Source organism: Bufo bufo, chromosome 8 (assembly GCF_905171765.1).
Source record: "Bufo bufo chromosome 8, aBufBuf1.1, whole genome shotgun sequence".
Taxonomy (NCBI): Eukaryota; Metazoa; Chordata; class Amphibia; order Anura; family Bufonidae; genus Bufo; species Bufo bufo.
The window spans coordinates 208,607,665-208,627,787 of NC_053396.1; positions in this window are offsets into that span (position 1 = coordinate 208,607,665).

A 20,123-nucleotide genomic window follows, 5' to 3' on the forward strand; every position below is an offset into this window, starting at 1 on the left:
GTAGAGCCTATAGAACATGTCCTATTCTTGTCCGCAATTGCAGGGGGGTGATCAGGGAGTCTATATGGGGTGATCACCCCCCTGTCATTGATCACCCTCCTGTAAGGCTCCATTCAGACGTCTGTATGTGTTTTGCGGATCCGCGGATCCGCAAAACACATACGGACGTCTGAATGGAGCCTTACAGGGGGGTGATCAATGACGGGGGTGATCAGGGAGTCTAATATGGGGTGATCAGGGGTTAATAAGGGGTTAATAAGTGACAGGGGGGGGTGTAGTGTAGTGGTGTTTGGTGCTACTTTACAGAGCTGCCTGTGTCCTCTGGTGGTCGATCCAAGCAAAAGGGACCACCAGAGGACCAGGTAGCAGGTATATTAGACGCTGTTATCAAAACAGCGTCTAATATACCTTTCAGGGGTTAAAAAAATCTGATCTACAGCCTGCCAGCGAATGATCGCCGCTGGCAGGCTGTAGATCAGCTCGTTTACCTGCAGTTCCTGTGAATGCGCGCTCCTGTGTGCGCGCGTTCACAGGAAATCTCGCGTCTCGCGAGATGACGCGCCGGCGCGTCAAGGAGGAATGAATCGACCGCCTCCGGAACGCAATCCTGCGTTAGGCGGTCCGGAGGCGGTTAAAACGCACTAACCGATGTGCACTCCCGTGGCCAATGCTTTTTTCTAAAGTGTGCAAGCACGACCACCCCTGCTGGATTGCAGGGTGGTTGTAACCATGGAAACGAGCAGTGTATAATGTGATGGAAAAGATTAATCCAGCCAGCAAAGGAAGCAATATGGAGAATCACAATACTTTAGGAAGCGTTAATTTTAACGTAAATTTGTTTTCCCTTAGTCCTAACAGCAGCACAAGTGGGAGTTCTCCCCTGTGAAACTGGTAGGACAGGTGGAATTTTTATTGATTAAAATTGCTACCAAGACAATTAAACAATTAACCCACCCCCTATAAAGGGACGCCCGCCCCTAAACCAGTGCTTTATCAGCAAGTACACAAACAAAAATAGGGTGGGAAATTTGTGTGCTCCTGTTAGGACTAAGGGTAAACAAATTAACGTTACAATTAACGCTTCCCTTACGTCCTAACCAGCAGCACAAGTGGGGACCTAGCAAGGAGCAACAGACAAATTGGGAGGGTTCCCCGTTCTCTTTTTTTTTTTTTTTTATATATATATAAATGAGAGGGCGGCACTGAGAATGGTACGTCCAAATGCCACTCCCTCAGAGCACCTAGAGTCTAGGCGGCAATGCTTTATAAAGGTACTGTGGGAGCTCCAAGAGGCTGCAGCACAAAGTAGATACTGCCCTTGTAAAGTGGGCAGTGACAAAGTATGGAGGAGCTAACCCCTGAGCTAGAAAAGCTTCATGGATTGCCTCTTTTACCCATCTACTCAAAGAGGGTTTAGAGGCCTTTAGACCTTTGTTTTTCCCCGACAAGTACAGCAGGAGGTGTTCGGATCTTCTGAAGTCCGCAGTTCTGTTCAGATAGATTCTGAGATTTCTTGAAATGTCCAAGGAATGGAGGGCTTCTTCCTCTGGAGATGAGGGAGAGGGACATAAAACCGGTATGGTCTGATTAGTATTTCTAAATGATGGTACCTTGGGGACAAAGGTCGGTAGAAACCTCAACAGAACTCTGTCCTGGAGGAAGAGGGTATAAGGCTCAGCGGACGCTAAGGCCTGAAGTTCTCCAATTCTCTTGGCCGAAGTTATGGCCAGTAGAAATGTGACCTTCAAAGATAAAAATCTAAGGTCCACATTTTCTAAGGGTTCAAAGGAGGGAGAGGATAGCCCCTTCAGAACCACAGATAAATCCCATTCAGGGATTGGTCTCAGGATTCTAGGTTTTAATTTTTTGGTTCCTTTCAGGAACCTCCTGAGTAGGGGGTCTTGACCTAAAGGTCTGCCTAAAAAGGTAGAAAGCGCACTGGTATGAACTCTGAGCGTTGACGGGCTTAGACCCTTGTCCAGGCCGTCCTGCAGAAACTGTAGAATCACTGAAAGAGGAGGCTCTTGAGGGTACAACCTCTTTATCAGCACACCACTGAAGGAAGATCTTGTATATCCTTGAGTAAGCTTTGTTTGTAGACTCCGCCCTGGTTCTCAAGACCTCCGCAGAAAGCCCTCTAGCTTCTAGTAGGGACCTGTCAATCTCCAGGCTGTCAGACTGAGTCTCCTCAGATCTAGGCAGGGACCTGTGTCCTGATACACAAGGTCCTGCGTTAGGGAAAGTCTCCAATATGTACCCTGACTCATCTTCATGAGCTGGGTGAACCAAGACCTCTTCGGCCAGAATGGTATTATCGCAGTGACCAGGGTCTGGTCTATCGCCAGAGGATTGTCCTCCTTGTAGAGGGAACAGAATCTGTCCACCTTGGTGTTCAAGCAGGTCGCCATCAAGTCGATCTCTGGAAAACCCCATCGGAGTGTGATCTGGGTGAAAACGTCTCTGTTCAATGACCATTCGCCTGGAACTGGCAGACGCCGACTCAGCTGATCTGCAACTATGTTGAGATTCCCTCTGATGTGAACAGCCGAAAGGTGGGATAGACTGATTTCTGCCCAAGCAAGAATTAAACCAACTTCCTGGAGAAGAAGTTGAGATCTTGTGCCTCCCTGTCTGTTGATGTAAGTGACTACCGTCGTATTGTCCGAGTGGACTCTTACCGCCTTCCCGCGGATAAGAGGAGCAAAGTGGTAGAGAGCGAGACGAACTGCTCTTAATTCTCTCAGATTGAACGAGAGAAGCCTCTCCTGCGGACTCCAGGTACCTTGTACTGGATTGTCCTCCAGATGGGCTTCCCAACCTAGAAGGGAGGCGTCTGTGGTCAATGTGATCCAACGAGGTTGAATCAAGGACCTCCCATCTGATAGGTTCCTCCACCACCTGAGGGAGGAATGGACTTTGGTAGACAGATAGTCCGTCTTGTCCAACCCCTTGGGGTTGCGATTCCAGACTGCTAACACTTCTTCCTGAAGTGGACGTAGGTGCCATAGAGCCCAAGGAACTGCTTACGCAGATGCTGACATGTGGCCTAACATCTTCATGAGTGTTCTGATGGACACCCGCTGAGGTGCCATGAGGAACTGCGCGGCTCTTATCTCTCGATCCTTTCTCTCTGGAGAGAGGGAAAGGGTCATCCGTTCGGAGTCTACAAGAAAACCCAGGACATAGATCTGCTTCCTTTCTACGGTCCTTTCCACGACCCCATCCGCGTCTGGATGACTCCTGACGTCTCTGAGACCTGGAGGGCCCCTGGGTTCTAGAACTTCTGGGCCTACTCTGGCCCCGGAAGGATTATTGGGGGAGGGACTTTCCCTTTTTATCCGCCAGGCTTTCCATTAACTTATCTAATTCTGAACCAAAGAGTCTTCCTGGTTTATATGGTAAGCCACACAGATTGAATTTGGAGGCGTTATCGGCAACCCAGGGACGCAACCATAGGGGCCGCCGACTGGCGGAAGAGAAAGCCATGCGCTTGGCGGCTAATTTCAGGTGCTGTGTGGAAGCGTCACACAAAAAGTCAGTTCCAAGGAGCAAGTTCTTGAACTGGTTTAGCACATCAGTTCTGGAGACTCCAGATTCCAGGTCCGCCTGGATTCTGAGAACGCGGGACCGAACAAAATCCGCGACTTCTGAGGAAGCAACTGAAGCAGAGGCTGCAGCTGCGGAATAGCTGCGCCTCAGAGTGCACTCGGCCCTCCGATCTAATGGATCCTGAAGGTTGCTTCCGCCATCAGAAGGAACTAAGGTCCTCTTAGACAACTTGGAGATCGCCATAGCGACCTTCGGAGGCGGTATCCACAGTTCTGATTCCGACTCGTGGAGAGGAAACATCAGTTTGAATCTCTTCGTGAGAACTGGACCTTTTTCAGGATGCTTCCATTCAGTTAACATAAGCTTTTTAAAATCTTTATCCACTTTAAAGGCCCTTGGCCCCCTAGAGGTGGACGGTGGAGCTTCCCCTTGCTCAACATCATGATCCCTTGATCGGATGGAGAGTAGAGGTCTTTGCGTCTTCTCAGCAGGAAAAAGGTAAGTGGCATCGTCATCAGAGGAGGAGGAACGGTCTTCAATCGAAATGACGTCTTCAGCCATAGGTAAAGGACCTGGCGATGAAACTCTGGCCCTCTTAGAAGAAAGGGCGCTCTTGATCTCCATAATGGAATTACCCATGAATTCCTTCATCCAGCCAAACATGTCACCCATCGTGGGATGCGTCGGAGGAGGACGGCATATAGGACACCTATTGTATTCATAGAAGTCCGGCATCGGCATCTCGCAGTTGGCACAAGTTAGGTGCTTCTCACACCAGGGGCCGAAAGCGCATTTAAAATAGCCGCTGACTATACGCGCGCCGCTGAACCGGAAGTCGTCATCTGACGCACTTCCGGGTATGGCGCGCATGCGTGGGAAACGCCGAGCGCGGCAGCCGGGACCGTGGTCGAGTACAGGCCGAACCCAAAGGGATATAGCCGGGAAATAGAGGTGCTAACAGGCCCCCCGCTCCATGTAACTGCGGCAGAGGCCGCAACCCGGCCGAACTTAGGAAAAAAACGGCCACATGAACCAAGACTTGGTAGCAAACGAATCTGTAAGGTAACAGGCAGCGCCTGAACCTGTCCTCAGTCCATAGGACAGATAAAAAAGCACTGGTTTAGGGGCGGGCGTCCCTTTATAGGGGGTGGGTTAATTGTTTAATTGTATTGGTAGCAATTTTAATCAATAAAAATTCCACCTGTCCTACCAGTTTCACAGAGGAGAACTTCCCACTTGTGCTGCTGGTTAGGACGTAAGGGAAGTGCCTGGTATTAACTTTCTCTACATTATAAAGGCCGTTTGCTGAAGTGAGACAAACCCTTTAAGGGAAAGAGAAGGGAAACCTGCAGAATAGTTTGAGCGTATGTGGTTGGAATTACACCTTATCTTTTTTATGTATTCAATTCTGGCTTTGTTGAAGTAGATTATTATTTGGCGTTCAGTGGTGTTGTTATATGTTCTAAAGCCTTTTGTGGCATGTATAAGTGGAAAAAAGTAAGGGCCTATTTGCCTTTCAGCGGTGTAGTTATGTTCTAAAGCGCTTTTTGGCGTGTATTAGTGGCAAAAAAATATATATTATTTGCCGTTCTGCAGTGCAGTTATATGTTCTAAAGCCTTTTGTGGCATGTACAGTTGCAAGAAAAAGTATGTGAACCCTTTGGAATGATATGGATTTCCTGCACAAATTGGTCATAAAATGTGATCTGATCTTCATCTAAGTCACAACAATAGACAATCACAGTCTTCTTAAACTAATAACACACAAAGAATTAAATGTTACCATGTTTTTATTGAACACACCATCTAAACATTCACAGTGCAGGTGGAAAAAGTATGTGAACCCCTAGACTAATGACATCTCCAAGAGCTAATTGGAGTGGGGTGTCAGCCAACTGGAGTCCAATCAATGAGATGAGATTGGAGGTGTTGGTTACAGCTGCCCTGCCCTATAAAAAACACACACCAGTTCTGGGATTGCTTTTCACAAGAAGCATTGCCTGATGTGAATGATGCCTCACACAAAAGAACTCTCAGAAGACCTAGGATTAAGAATTGTTGACTTGCATAAAGCTGGAAAGGGTTATGAAAGTATCTCCAAAAGCCTTGCTGTTCATCAGTCCACGGTAAGACAAATTGTCTATAAATGGAGAAAGTTCAGCACTGCTGCTACTCTCCCTAGGAGTGGCCACCCTGTAAAGATGACTGCAAGAGCACAGCGCAGACTGCTCAATGAGGTGAAGAAGAATCCTAGAGTGTCAGCTAAAGACTTACGAAAGTCTCTGGCATATGCTAACATCCCTGTTAGCGAATCTACAATATGTAAAACAATAAACAAGAATGGATTTCATGGGAGGATACCACAGAGGAAGCCACTGCTGTCAAAAAAAAACATTGCTGCACGTTTACACTTTGCACAAGAGCACCTGGATGTTCCACAGCAGTACTGGCAAAATATTCTGTGGACAGATGAAACCAAAGTTAGTTGTTTGGAAGAAACACACAACATGTGTGGATAAAAAGAGGCACAGCACACCAACATGAAAACCTCATCCCAACTGTGAAGTATGGTGTTGGGGGCATCATGGTTTGGGGCTGCTTTGCTGCGTCAGGGCCTGGACGGATTGCTATCATCAAAGGAAAAATGAATTCCCAAGTTTATCAAGACATTTTGCAGGAGAACTTAAGGCCATCTGTCCACCAGCTGAAGCTCAACAGAAGATGGGTGTTGCAACAGGACAACGACCCAAAGCATAGAAGTAAATCAACAACAGAATGGCTTAAACAGAAGAAAATACGCCTTCTAGAATAGCCCAGTCAGAGTCCTGACCTCAACCCGATTGAGATGCTGTGGCATGACCTGAAGAATGCGATTCACACCAGACATCCCAAGAATATTGCTCAACTGAAACAGTTCTGTAAAGAGGAATGGTCAAGAATTACTCCTGACTGTTGTGCACGTCTGATCTGCAACTACAGGAAACGTTTGGTTGAAGTTATTGCTGCCAAAGGAGGTTCAACCAGTTATTAAATCCAAGGGTTCACATACTTTTTCCACCTGCACTGTGAATGTTTACATGGTGTGTTCAATAAAAACATGGTAACATTTAATTCTTTGTGTGTTATTAGTTTAAGCAGACTGTGATTGTCTATTGTTGTGACTTGGATGAAGATCAGATCACATTTTATGACCAATTTGTGCAGAAATCCATATCATTCCAAAGGGTTCACATACTTTTTCTTGCAACTGTATTAGTGGAAAAAAGTAAGGGCCTATTTGCCGTTCAAAGGCGCAGTTATATGAAAAAAGTAAGGGCCTATTGGCCATTCAGCGGTGCAGTTATATGTTCTAAAGCCTTTTGTGGCGTGTATAAGTTAAAAAAAGTAAGGTCCTATTTGCCATTCAGCGGTGCAGTTATATGTTCTAAAGCCTCCTTTGGCGTGTATTAGTGGAAAAAAAAAGGGCTAATTAGTGGTGAAGTGAGAAAATTACAGACTTTTTTGGGGTGTTTATTATTATTAGTAAAACAAAAATATATATTAATTGCCTTCCTGCAGTGCAGTTATATGTTCTAAAGCCTTTTGTGTATAATTGGAAAAAAGTAAGGGCCTATTTGCCTTTCAGCGCTGTAGTTATATGTTTTAAAACGCTTTTTGGCGTGTATTAGTGGCAAAAAAATATATATTATTTGCCGTTCAGTGGTGCAGTTATATGTTCTAAAGCCTTTTGTGGCGTGTATTAATGGAAAAAAGAAAGGGCCTATTTGCCGTTCAGCGGTGCAGTTATATAATCTAAAGCCCTTTTTGGCGTATATTAGTGGCACAAAAATATATATTATTTGCCATTCAATGGTGCAGTTACATGTTCTAAAGCCTTTTGTGGCGTGTTTAAGTGGAAAAAAGTAAGGGCCTATTTGCCTTTCAGCAGTGCAGTTATATGTTCTAAAGCCTTCTTTAGCATGTATTAGTGGAAAAATGTAAGGGCCTATTTGCCGTTCAGTGCAGTGGCAGATCCAGAGCCTGGTCTCGGGAGGGGCACTTCCAGATTATTTTCTGTCCGCTGCCACAAGACTACACAGCGTAGACGTATACTGTATATTGTGTGGCACAGTGTATGCTATATGTGTATAACATAAATATATTTCACATGAAAACTTACAGTTACTTGGCTTGGCCCTTGGGGATCTCGGACGCCACTTCAACACTTGGCTGGGGGGCTCGGCGGAGCTGATGTTGTGTTTTATCCTAATGAGAAAGATTTCATAATAAGGATTTGGAGAATGGGCAGAGGGATAGCAGAGCAGGGAGAGGCTGGTTCTGCTACTAGGGGGTCATACCATGGGGGAGCAATAAAGCCCACCATAATGCCCCCCCAGTAGTAATAATTCTCCTTATAATAGACAAAAAATACCCCCTTGTAATGCCCCCCATAGTGCCCCCATGTTGTGCCAGTATAAAATACCCCTTCTTAGTGCCCCCATAGATGACCCCCCCTACATCTAGTGAAAAACGCATTGCATCCGGATGCCTTCTGTTTTTAACTACACACCGCATCTGGGACGAATTCTGACTCATTCATTTAGGTGGGTCCATCTACATGCGCATTGTTTTGTCACTCATCACCTCAGAGTTCAGGAAAGATTGCAGCGTGTTCTATATTGTGCGTTTTTCACGCAAACCCTGGCTCCATGGAGTGAATGGGGCTCGCGTTACAAACCGGAGGCATCCGGATGCAATACGTTTTTCCCTGATGGCTGCTAGGAGAGTTTTTAATTCTTCAGGTTTTTCTTCAAGTGTGTGAAAAACACATACAATCTGGATAGAAAAATGGAAACACAATGTTATTTCAGAAAAAACTGATTAAACTTGCGTATAAAACCATCTGTTTTTTCCTGAACACAATCCGTATTGCTCATGTTAAAGAAGTCTAAGACAAGATAAAGACAAGTTTTAACACTTTTACATACACCAATAGCCCGAATAATAAAATGTTCACAATATGCCGTCACACCCATGTGTTTTCTGAATACAGACACACTCGGCACTCTTCGTTCATGGGCACCTTGTGTATCACAACGTAATGTTTGGTAAAAAAAAAAAAAAACAGCAGATTTCCCTTTTGATCCATAGAATGCAGTTTGATTCGTGTGATTTTTTTTGTATCACCCATTGGACAGAAGATAAAAAATGGGCACCTCCTTTCAGTTTTTTTTTTTGCACAATTATAGAGAATGGTTACGGAACACAAAGGGTACAATAGAGTGGCTGTCACTAGGCATTTCATAGTATCACAGGCACTTGGCACAAAGGTTAACAAGGCATTCGTGGCATTGCATGCACAGAAGTCAGAATCAGGCCCTGCAAAGAACTTGAAGTATTTGTGGCAAATAAAAAGTTATAACTTTGTTCAAAAAACCATCTATGCGTCATAGTTATGACCTCGTCAGGACAGGGATTAACTGGCAGCTGTATACACAGGTATATGTGTCAGTCATAGCAAAGAGGGGGAGCGTGGAGGAGTACAGCGGAGCGGTAAGTCTGCTATATTATTATTCTTAGCCAAGTGCCACCATGTCGCTTTAACAAATAGGTGCAATAATGTGCTCCCTACGTCTCTGCACACATAGGGCCAGATTTATCATGACTCTGACAGCTCACTCCACTTTAACATATGGCTAAAGTCAGTTATAGCCAAGTCAGATTTATGATCGGCCCTTTAAGACTGTAATAAATGTCCCGGAAGATTGGAAATTGGCAAATGTCGTGCCCATTCACAAGAAAGGTAGTAGGGAGGAATCGAGCAACTATAGACCAGTGAGTCTGACATCAATAGTAGGCAAATTAATGGAAACCCTATTAAAGGATAGGATTGTGGAACATCTAAAATCCCATGGATTGCAAGATGAAAAACAACATGGGTTTACTTCAGGGAGATCATGTCAAACAAATCTTATAGATTTTTTTGACTGGGTGACTAAAATAATAGACGGTGGAGGTGCAGTAGACATCGCATATCTAGATTTTATTAAGGCTTTTGACATTGTCCCACATAGAAGACTTATCAATAAACTGCAGTCATTGAGCATGGACTCCCATATTGTTGAGTGGATTAGGCAGTGGCTGAGTGACAGACAACAGAGGGTTGTAGTCAATGGAGAACATTCAAAACAAGGTCATGTTACCAGTGGGGTTCCACAGGGATCTGTACTGGGACCAATTTTGTTTAATATCTTCATAAGTGATATTGCAAAAGGCCTCGATGGGAAGGTGTGTCTTTTTGCTGATGACACAAAGATATGTAACAGGGTTGATGTTCCTGGAGGGAAACGCCAAATGGAAAAGGATTTAGGAAAACTAGAAGAATGGTCAGAACTCTGGCAACTGAAATTTAATGTGGATAAGTGCAAGATAATGCACCTGGGGCGTAAAAACCCAAGGGCAGAATATAGAATATTTGACACAGTCCTGACCTCAGTATCTGAGGAAAGGGATTTAGGAGTAATTATTTCAGAAGACTTAAAGGTGGGAAGACAATGTAATAGAGCAGCACGAAATGCCTGCAGAATGCTTGGATGTATAGGGAGAGGTATAAGCAGTAGAAAGAGTGAAGTGCTTATGCCGCTGTACAGAACACTGGTGAGACCTCACTTGGAGTATTGTGCGCAGTACTGGAGGCCATATCTCCAGAAGGATATAGATACTCTAGAGAGAGTTCAGAGAAGAGCTACTAAACTAGTACATGGATTGCAGGATAAAACTTACCAGGAAAGGTTAAAGGACCTTAACATGTACAGCTTGGAAGAAAGAAGAGACAGAGGGGATATGATAGAAACTTTTAAATACATAAAGGGAATCAACTCGGTAAAGGAGGAGAGCATATTTAAAAGAAGAAAAACTACCACAAGAGGACACAGTTTTAAATTAGAGGGGCAAAGGTTTAAAAGTAATATAAGGAAGTATTACTTTACTGAGAGAGTAGTGGATGCATGGAATAGCCTTCCTGCAGAAGTGGTAGCTGCAAATACAGTGAAGGGGTTTAAGCATGCATGGGATAGGCATAAGGCCATCCTTCATATAAGATAGGGCCAGGGGCTATCCATAGTATTCAGATATATTGGGCAGACTAGATGGGCCAAATGGTTCTTATCTGCCGACACATTCTATGTTTTTATGTTTCTATGTGGTTTGACGGTAGCAGTTTATCCGTCAGTAAGCAGCTTTACAAAAGTCGCACATCTTTACGAAAAAGTCGCACGTTTTTATGAAAAAGTCGCATGTTCTATTAAAAAGTCTCATAAGATAAGCATGGTCCTCACTGGAGTGAAATTGCGACTTTTTTGCGACTTTTTAAATAGTCCCAATAGTAAATCTGTCTAGAGATTCATTTACATAAGAAAACACGCCCACTTTCAGAAAACTAGCGAGCATAGTGCAGAGCAGAAAAAAGTCGCAAATTTGTGCGCAGTTTTAGCGATTGGGACTTTTTTTGGGACTTTTTCACTCCATTATTCTGACCTGAGCTAATGATAAATCTGGCCCATAGAGTTTTTGTTGTGTGTCTTTGCATTTATTTATTTTTTTGCATTTTTTTTCTCCATCTTGCCAGATGTTAACGTCTATAGTGTATTATAAAAATCACTACAGACAAAGTGGGACAGTTAGTAGCCTCTGGAGGTAAAAAGTCACAAGGTTTGATACACATCAAACCGTCAAAGTCTGCAGGACTTTTTTCCATCCAAAATAACGGAAACCAGACGCAATGCCATTTTTTCCTCTTTTCAACGCTATTAGGACGGATTAAAATGTAATGCCTTAACGAGTTCCGTTTGGCTTCCCATTATAGCAATTCCTTTATTTTTCGTTTTAATACTATAATGGAAACGAAACGCTGGTATGAACAATTCCCCCTAACCTCTGTGTAGCTTCCACTCCTGGTTTTGGCTCACATCACTGATGGAAACCACTGATCAAACACCGACGTGTGAATAAGGCCTTATTATCCACCTTTCCAGAAAATTAACTTTGGTATGATAAGCAGTCTCAAATTGCTCAGTGGGGCCATTAAAGGCTATGTACACCTTCGGCTTTGTTTATGATTGCATTTTACTCGTTTTTGGTTTAAAATCATATTATCATTTGGCCTTTATTAAAAATATTGAGCCGTCCTGTCACAAAGGGTTAACTGTTTTTCTAGCTTGTGTGAATCCTACTTTCACTTTGTGCCCTAATAAACCTTATCTCTAAACTACTCAGAAGTCATAAACACTTATTAAAGCCACATTCCTATCACTTAGATAAGAACTGAGCTATAATGAGTGTTTATAAGGTCAGAGAGCAGAGATAAGGAGCCCGTCAGCTCCCCAACTGATGGGAAAAGACAGAAAATCCAGAGGCTCCTACTAGAGCATCTCAGCTCTGTACACAAAAAAGGACTCCATATTTTTAATAAAGACCAACTGAAAAAAAGATTTTTTTTTAGCTCAAAATGAGTACAATACAATAATTAACCACTTCCCATCTGGGCCCTTTGCCCCCTTCCTGACCAGGCCAAATTTTGCAAAACTGACATATCTCACTTTATGTGGTAATAACTTTGGAACGCCTTTATTTATCCAAGTCATTCAGAGATTGTTTTCTCGTGACACATTGTACTTCATGATAGTCATAAATTTGAGTCAAAATATTTCACCTTTATTTATGAAAAAATCCCAAATTTACCCAAAAATTTGAAAAATTTGCAATTTTCAAAATTTCAATTTCTCTGCTTTTAAAACAGAAAGTGATACCTCATAAAATATTTATTATTTAACATTCCCCATATGTCTACTTTATGTTGGCATCATTTTGGAAATGTCATTTTATTTTTTTAGGACGTTAGAAGGCTTAGAAGTTTAGAAGGAATTCTTCAAATTTTTAAGAAAATTGCCAAAATCCACTTTATAAGGACCAGTTCAGGTCTGAAGTCACTTTGTGGGGCCTACATAGTGGATACCCCCATAAATGACCCCATTGTAGAAACTACACCCCTCAAGGTATTCAAAACCGATTTTACAAACTTTGTTAACCCTTTAGGCGTTCCACAAGAATTAAAGGAAAATGGAGATCAAATTTTTAAATTTCACTTTTTTGGCAGATTTTCCATTTTAATAAATTTTTTTCTTTAACACATCGATGGTTAACAGCCAAACAAAACTCAATATTTATTACCCAGATTCTGCGGTTTACAGAAACACCCCACATGTGGTCATAAACTGCTGTATGGACACACGGCAGGGCGCAGAAGAAAAGGAACTCCACATGGTTTTTAGATGCCATGTCCCATTTGAAGCCCCCTGATGCACCCTTACAGTAGAAACTCCCAAGAAGTGACCCCATTTTGGAAACTAGGGGATAAGGTGCCAGTTTTATTAGTACTATTTTTGGGTACATATGATTTTTTGATCATTCATTATAACACTTTATGGGGCAAGGTGACCAAAAAATTGGTTGTTTTAGCACAGTTTCTATTTATTTATTTTTACAGCGTTCACCTGAGGGGTTCAGTCAAGTGACATTTTTATAGAGCAGATTGTTACGGACGTGGCGATACCTAATATGTATACTTTTTCTCATTTATTAAAGTTTTACACAATAATAGCATTTTTGAAACAAAAAAATTATATTTTAATGTGTCCATGTTCTGAGAGCTATAGTTTTTGTATTTTTTGAGAGATTTTCTTATGTAGGGGCTCATTTTTTGCGGGATGAGGTGACGGTTTTATTGGTACTATTTTGTGGGACATACGCATTTTTGATCACTTGGTGTTGCACCTTTTGTGATGCAAGGTGACAAAAATTGCTTGTTTTGACACAGTTTTTTTTTTTTTTTTTTTACGGTGTTCACCCGAGGGGTTAGGTCATGTGATATTTTTATAGAGCTGGTTTTTACGGACGCGGCAATACCTAATATGTATACTTTTTTTTATTTGTTTCACTTTAACACAATAATAGCATTTTTGAAACCAAAAAAATGATGTTTTAGTGTCTCCATGTTCTAAGAGCTATAGTTTTTTTATTTTTTAAGAGATTTTCTTATGTAGGGGCTCATTTTTTGCGGGATGAGGTAACGGTTTTATTGGTACTATTTTGTGGGACATACGCGTTTTTGATCACTTGGTGTTGCACCTTTTGTGATGCAAGGTGACAAAAATTGCTTGTTTTGACAGTTTTTTTTTTTTTTTTTTTACGGTGTTCACCCGAGGGGTTAGGTCATGTGATACTTTTATAGAGCTGGTTTTTACGGACGCGGCGATACCTAATATGTCTATTTTATTTTATTTTTTCTATTTTTAATTTTTTTTTTTTATTCCTTACTTGGGAACTTTTTTTTTTTTACATGTGAAACTTTATTTTATTTTATTTTTTCAACCCTTTATTTTTTTATTTTTTTTTTTTACACTTTTCGTCCCCCATAAGGTCATACAAGACCTCTGGGGGACATTTACTTCACTTTTTCTTTTTTTTTTCACTGTTGATTTCTCCTGTAACTGGGGCTGACATAGTAGCCCCAGTTACAGAAGAAATGCACCCCTATAGAGGCTGTACAGCAGCAATCCTGCGGTGTACAGCCTCACAGCAGGGCTGATCGAGGTCTCTGAGAGACCTCACACAGCCCCTGCACTCTCCGGTCCGGAGCTGTGCGCTTCCTTCTCTGCAGACACAGCGCTCGGTGAGCGCTGTGTCTGCAGCGATCGTGAAGGCAGGGACACCTGGGAACTGTCCCTGCCTTGTCTTAGGGTTGCCCTGCTGTCACTGACAGCGGGCAACCCGATCAGCAGCTGCACGATTAGCGTGCAGCTGCTATTTCTGACAGGACGTTCTAAAACGTGCTGTCAGAAATAGACGTCCACCCATAGGACGTTTATAGTCTATGGGCGGACGTGAGGCGGTTAAAAAAAATTGCCCCCAAAGGTGTACATAGCTTTAATGATTCCGGGAACCTAAGAGTACTTTCACACTAGCGTTTTTCTTTTCCGGCACTGAGTTCCGTCCTAGGGGCTCAATACTGGAAAAGAACTGATCAGTTTTATCCCCATGCATTCTAAATGGCGAGAAATCCATTCAGGATGTCATCAGTTCAGTCACTGAACGGCGTTTTGGACGGAGGAAATTGCGGTATTATCTCCGTCCATAATTATGGATCAATTGCCGGAATGCCGAATCATTAATTTACATTGAAAAATACCCCAATGCCGGATCCGTCTTTCCAGTCTGCACATGCACAGACCGGTAAAAATGTGAAACAAATATATAACGGATCCGTTTCTCCGGATGACATCCGGAGAGACGGATCCGTTCTTGCAATGCATTTGTAAGACGGATCCGCATCCGGATCAGTCTACAAATGCTGTCCGTTTGCATGCAGATTGCCTGATCCGGCAGGCAGTTACAGTGACGGAACTGCTTGCCGGATCACTCTGCCACAAGTGTGAAAGTAGCCTAAGCCCGCCTCTTCACTTGTTCCCAGTACCTTCCAGTCCGCCTCCTCCTCTGCGACCTCAATATCTTCTTTCAACTCCACCCGCGACGTCAGTGAAATCTTGCATCAACGATTCTCGGAGAAAGAACTGTTTTCATGTTGGAACTCTTGCTTTCCCTTTTGTCCTAACCAGCAGCACAAGTGGGGTATCCGCCCCTGTGAAGCTGGTCAGGACAGGCGGAATTTTTGCTGAATAAAATTCTGCATCTCTAGTAATTAATTAATTAATTAACTCCCCCCCCTTATATAGGCCGCCCTCACACAGGGCTAGTTGCTTTTATTTTGTCCTGTGTGTTGGTCTGACAGGCTCGACTCTATTCAGAGTCTCTCCCTCAGTAGTTGGGGGGAAAAACTTGCTGAAGTTCTGCTTTTATTTTGTCTTAATGTTACAATTTTCTTTTACAGGGTCCCTGCCTGGCTGGGAGCGTAAGTATGGAAACGGTCTGGCTGCAGGTAGCCGGTAAGTTCTGACAGGGTGTACTCAGTAAGCGGAGCTGGGAGCTCCCTCCCCCCTGTCTCCTCTCCGCTCCGCTCCTGCGCTCCCCTCCTACCTCCTCTGTAATCTGCGGCCGGCCCTGAGATCGTTCTCAGCTCCGGTGTATCGGACACGAGACCGGAAGTGCGTCATTGTCACTTCCGGTCCGGAAAAAAAAAAAAAATAAAAAAAAAAGAGACGCCGCCGCGATAAAAATTAGCGCGAATTAGCGCAAATTAGCTGATGTACTTGTGGAGGAGGGGGGGAGGAGCGAATTCGATTAAGTTGCTAATAAAATTTCGTTTTTTATAAATGGGTCCCTCAGTGGGGAGCCTGGAGATTTTTGGGGGAGGAGCTGTTACTCCTCCTCCCCCTGGTCCTCCCCTTCCTGCTATATAAGGCCAGGCTGCTGGCAGGGTCAGTGTTGCACTCAGTTCCTGTGTGCAGCTGATCTTGACTTTTGCTGATCCAGTGCTAAGGCTGTGAGAGTACCTACTCTGATCAGAAGGTTCTAGGTTGTTCAGAGTTCTTAGAGTCATGACGTCACCATCTCAAGGTAAGATTGACGTCTGCGCTTGACCCTCTGGGCGCGTTGAAACCAGCTTTAATAGTGCCTACTTCTTTTCTAGGAAAAGTCGCCCACAAGCAGAAGCACCTGGCCTGTTCCAGTTGTGGCACCCCGTTACCCGACAGCTACGAGTTTCATCGTTGTCCAGGCTGCCGCCCTAGGCCAGCCAATCCTGAGCCGACGGTTGTTGAAATGTTTTCCTGGATGAAGGAGTTCTTGGACACCTCCGTCGCAGAGATCAAGGGGGCGGTCTCCAACAAGAGACCCAGGCAGGCCTCGCCGGGGCCTGTTCCTATGTCAGAAGATGTGATCTCGCTTGGCGAGAATTCTTCCTCTGAGGAAGAGGAGTCGGTCTTTTCTTTTCCGGCGGAGAAGACACAAAGATTACTGCGCTCCATCAGGTCAAGGGACCAGGATGTTGAGCATGGGGAAGCTCCACACTCCACCGCTAGGGGGCCAAGGGCCTTCAAAGTGGACGAGTCGCTTAAAAAACTAATGGCGACCGAATGGAAACATCCAGAAAAAGGACCGGTCTTAACCAAGAGGTTTAAGCTGATGTTCCCCCTACAGGACGGGGACTCCCTGGATTGGGTCCCTCCGCCTAAGGTGGATATGGCGATAGCCAAGCTTTCTAAAAGAACTTTGGTACCTTCCGATGACGGGAGTAACCTGAAGGATCCCCTGGATAGACGCGCAGAATGTTCGCTTAGGCGCAACTATGCTGCGGCGTCCGCCTCTGCCTCTGTGGCCATAGCCGGTACCGAGGTGTCTGAGTTCATTCGCGCCCGTACGCTGAAGATCCAGGCAGACATAGACTCGGGAATCGCCAGAGATGACATTCTGGATCAATTCAAGACCCTTCTATTAGGCATTGATTTTTTGGCGGATGCGTCTCAGCAGCAGCTAAGGCTTGCTGCCAAGTCAATGGCTTTGTCTGCTGCCAGCAGACGGCCCTTATGGCTGAAGCCCTGGGTAGCGGACAACATGTCAAAATGTAATTTGTGCTCCCTCCCTTACGAGCCTGGCAGGTTGTTCGGCTCCGAGCTAGACCGCCTCATGGAGAGTCTAGCAGACAAGAAGGGAAAATCACTCCCTCAGCAGTCCTTTCGAGGACGTGGGAGAGGCAGAGGGGGGAGATTCCAAGGAAGAGAGAGGAACCAGAGACGTTCCGAAATTAACAAGAGAGGTAGAGGTCGCGGTCGCGGGAACCGCAGGGCTGAGCAATGACTCTCGGCAGCCCGTCACCTCCCCGTCCCCACCCCCCTCACTCCCACACGAATCTCCCTGCCTGAATCCTCCAGTAGGAGGTCGTTTATTTTTGTTCAGAAATTTTTGGGAAAAAATAATTCCAGATCCTTGGGTGCTGCAGGTCATCAGCACCGGTTATAGGATCGATTTCAGTTCCCAACCTCAAGAGAGGTTCGTCCTCACAGGACGTCTAACACCCAGCAGACAACTGATCCTGGAAGACTCTGTACTCCAGTACATTGTCAAAGGGGCCTTAGAGGAGGTTCCTCCTCAAGAGCTCGGTCAGGGAGTGTATTCTCCCATCTTTCTCGTTCCAAAGCCGTCAGGAGACTGGCGCATGATTATCGATCTGCGTTACCTAAATCGGTTTATCAGAAAGAAGCGTTTCCGGATGGAAACCATTCGCTCAGTCCTCAACATCCTGAACCCGGCAGACGTGATAGTGACGATAGATCTGAAGGATGCTTACCTTCATGTTCCTATCTGTCCGGCCCACAGGAAATTTCTCAGAGTTGCCGTCTGCATAAAGGAGGTAGTGAAGCACTACCAGTTTGCTGTGTTGCCCTTTGGCATCTCCTCTGCTCCACACACCTTCACAAAGGTTGTGGCTCCTGTGGTCGCCCACTTAAGGCTCCTCGGCTTAGAGGTCGTCCCTTATTTAGACGACTGGCTTTTAAAAGCCGCATGCGCAGGCATCTTACAAGCCCAGCTTCAACAAGCTCTCCACACTCTGCAGAACCTAGGGTGGCTCGTGAATTGGGACAAATCAGAGCTGGTCCCCTCTACTACAAGGCGATTTCTGGGGTTTGTGATAGATTCACAACTAATGACCCTATATCTATCTCCTCAGAGGAGAGACAAAGTAATAAGGGCTGCAGAGTTTCTCCTACCCCCCAGGCGGGTGTCTATTCGGGTTCTAATGAGGATGATAGGCCACATGTCAGCATCTGCAGAGGCAGTACCTTGGGCCTTGTGGCATCTTCGGCCACTACAAGAGGAAGTCTTAGCGGTTTGGAATCGCAAACCCAGAGACCTAGATCGAAACCACTCCCTGTCTGCAGAAGTCCGTTCCTCCCTCAGGTGGTGGAAGAACCTAGTAGATGGAATGCCTCTAACCCAACCTACTTGGGTGATCCTGACCACGGACGCCTCCCTTCTGGGCTGGGGAGCCCATCTGGGACACAATACAGTTCAGAATACCTGGAATCCTCAGGAGAGACTCCTGTCGTCCAATCTGAGGGAGCTAAGGGCTGTGAGGTTAGCCCTCAATCACTTCTCACCTCTCATCCAAGGTCAAGCCGTGAGAGTACGGACCGACAACACGACTGTGGTTGCTTATCTAAACAGACAGGGAGGAACGAGATCCCGGACCCTCCTGAGGGAGGTGGGATTGATTTTATCTTGGGCAGAGAGCAATCTATCTCATCTAGTGGCAGTTCACATCAGAGGGGATCTCAATATAGTAGCAGATCGCCTAAGTCGGGGCCTTCCGGTACCAGGAGAATGGTCCCTGAACGACAACATCTTCTCCAGGATAGTCCAACGCTGGGGGACTCCAGAGATCGATTTGATGGCAACCCGTCTGAACACCAAAGTAAGAAAATTCTGCTCCTTGTACAAGGAGGACAATCCGGTAGCGATAGATGCTCTGTCCATAACATGGAGGTTCAGGCTGGCCTATGTATTCCCTCCAATTTCCATGATACCAAGGGTATTGATGAAGATCAAGCAAGACCAGACCTCAGTGATAGCCATCATCCCATTCTGGCCGAAGAGGTCTTGGTTCACCCAGCTCATGCAGATGAGTCAGGGCAATTATTGGAGACTTCCCCTAATACAGGACCTTGTGTATCAGGACACAGGTCCCTGTCTAGATCTGAGGAGGCTCAGTCTGACAGCCTGGAGACTGACCGGTCCCTTCTAGTAGCTAGAGGGCTTTCGGTGGAGGTCCTGAGAACAATCTCTCACTCCAGAGCGGATTCTACGAATCAGAAATATTCCCGCATATTCAAGATATTTATGCGATGGTGCACGGATAGAGAGGTAGTTTCCTCAGATCCTCCTCTCTCTGAGATTCTTCAATTCCTGCAAGATGGTCTAGACAAGGGTCTAAGCCCATCTACATTGAGAGCTCACGTCGCTGCCTTGTCAGCATGCCTTGGTAAGCCAATTTCTCAGGACCCCCTAATTAAGAGGTTCCTTAAGGGTGCTCAGAGGCTTAGGCCCAGCATCCAGAGACCAATCCCTGAGTGGGAGCTGCCAGTGGTCCTAAGGGGGTTGTGCTCCCCCCCCTTCGAGCCTTTGGAACAGGTAGACTTAAAGTACCTTTCCCTCAAGGTTACCTTTCTCTTGGCCATAACATCAGCCAAGAGGGTTGGGGAGCTCCAGGCTCTGGGGGCAGCGGAACCATACTTAAGTTTTCTGCAGGACAAGGTCCTGTTAAGATTTCTGCCTACCTTTTTGCCAAAGGTACCTTCGTTTGCGAACACCAACCAGACGATAACACTGCCGGTGTTCTCTCCTACCTCTAACTCTCCTGAGGAGGAGAGATTACTTTCCTTGGACATCCCAAGAGTCCTTAGAATTTATTTGAATAGAACGGAAGAGTTTAGGAGATCAGAAAACCTGCTGATCTCTTATTCGGGGAACAATAAAGGGCTCAAGGTTTCCAAGCCCACCTTGAGCAGATGGATTAAGGACGCTATTAAGCTGACTTTTACGTCCCAAGACTTACCACCGCCATCTTTCTTATCTGCCCATTCTAC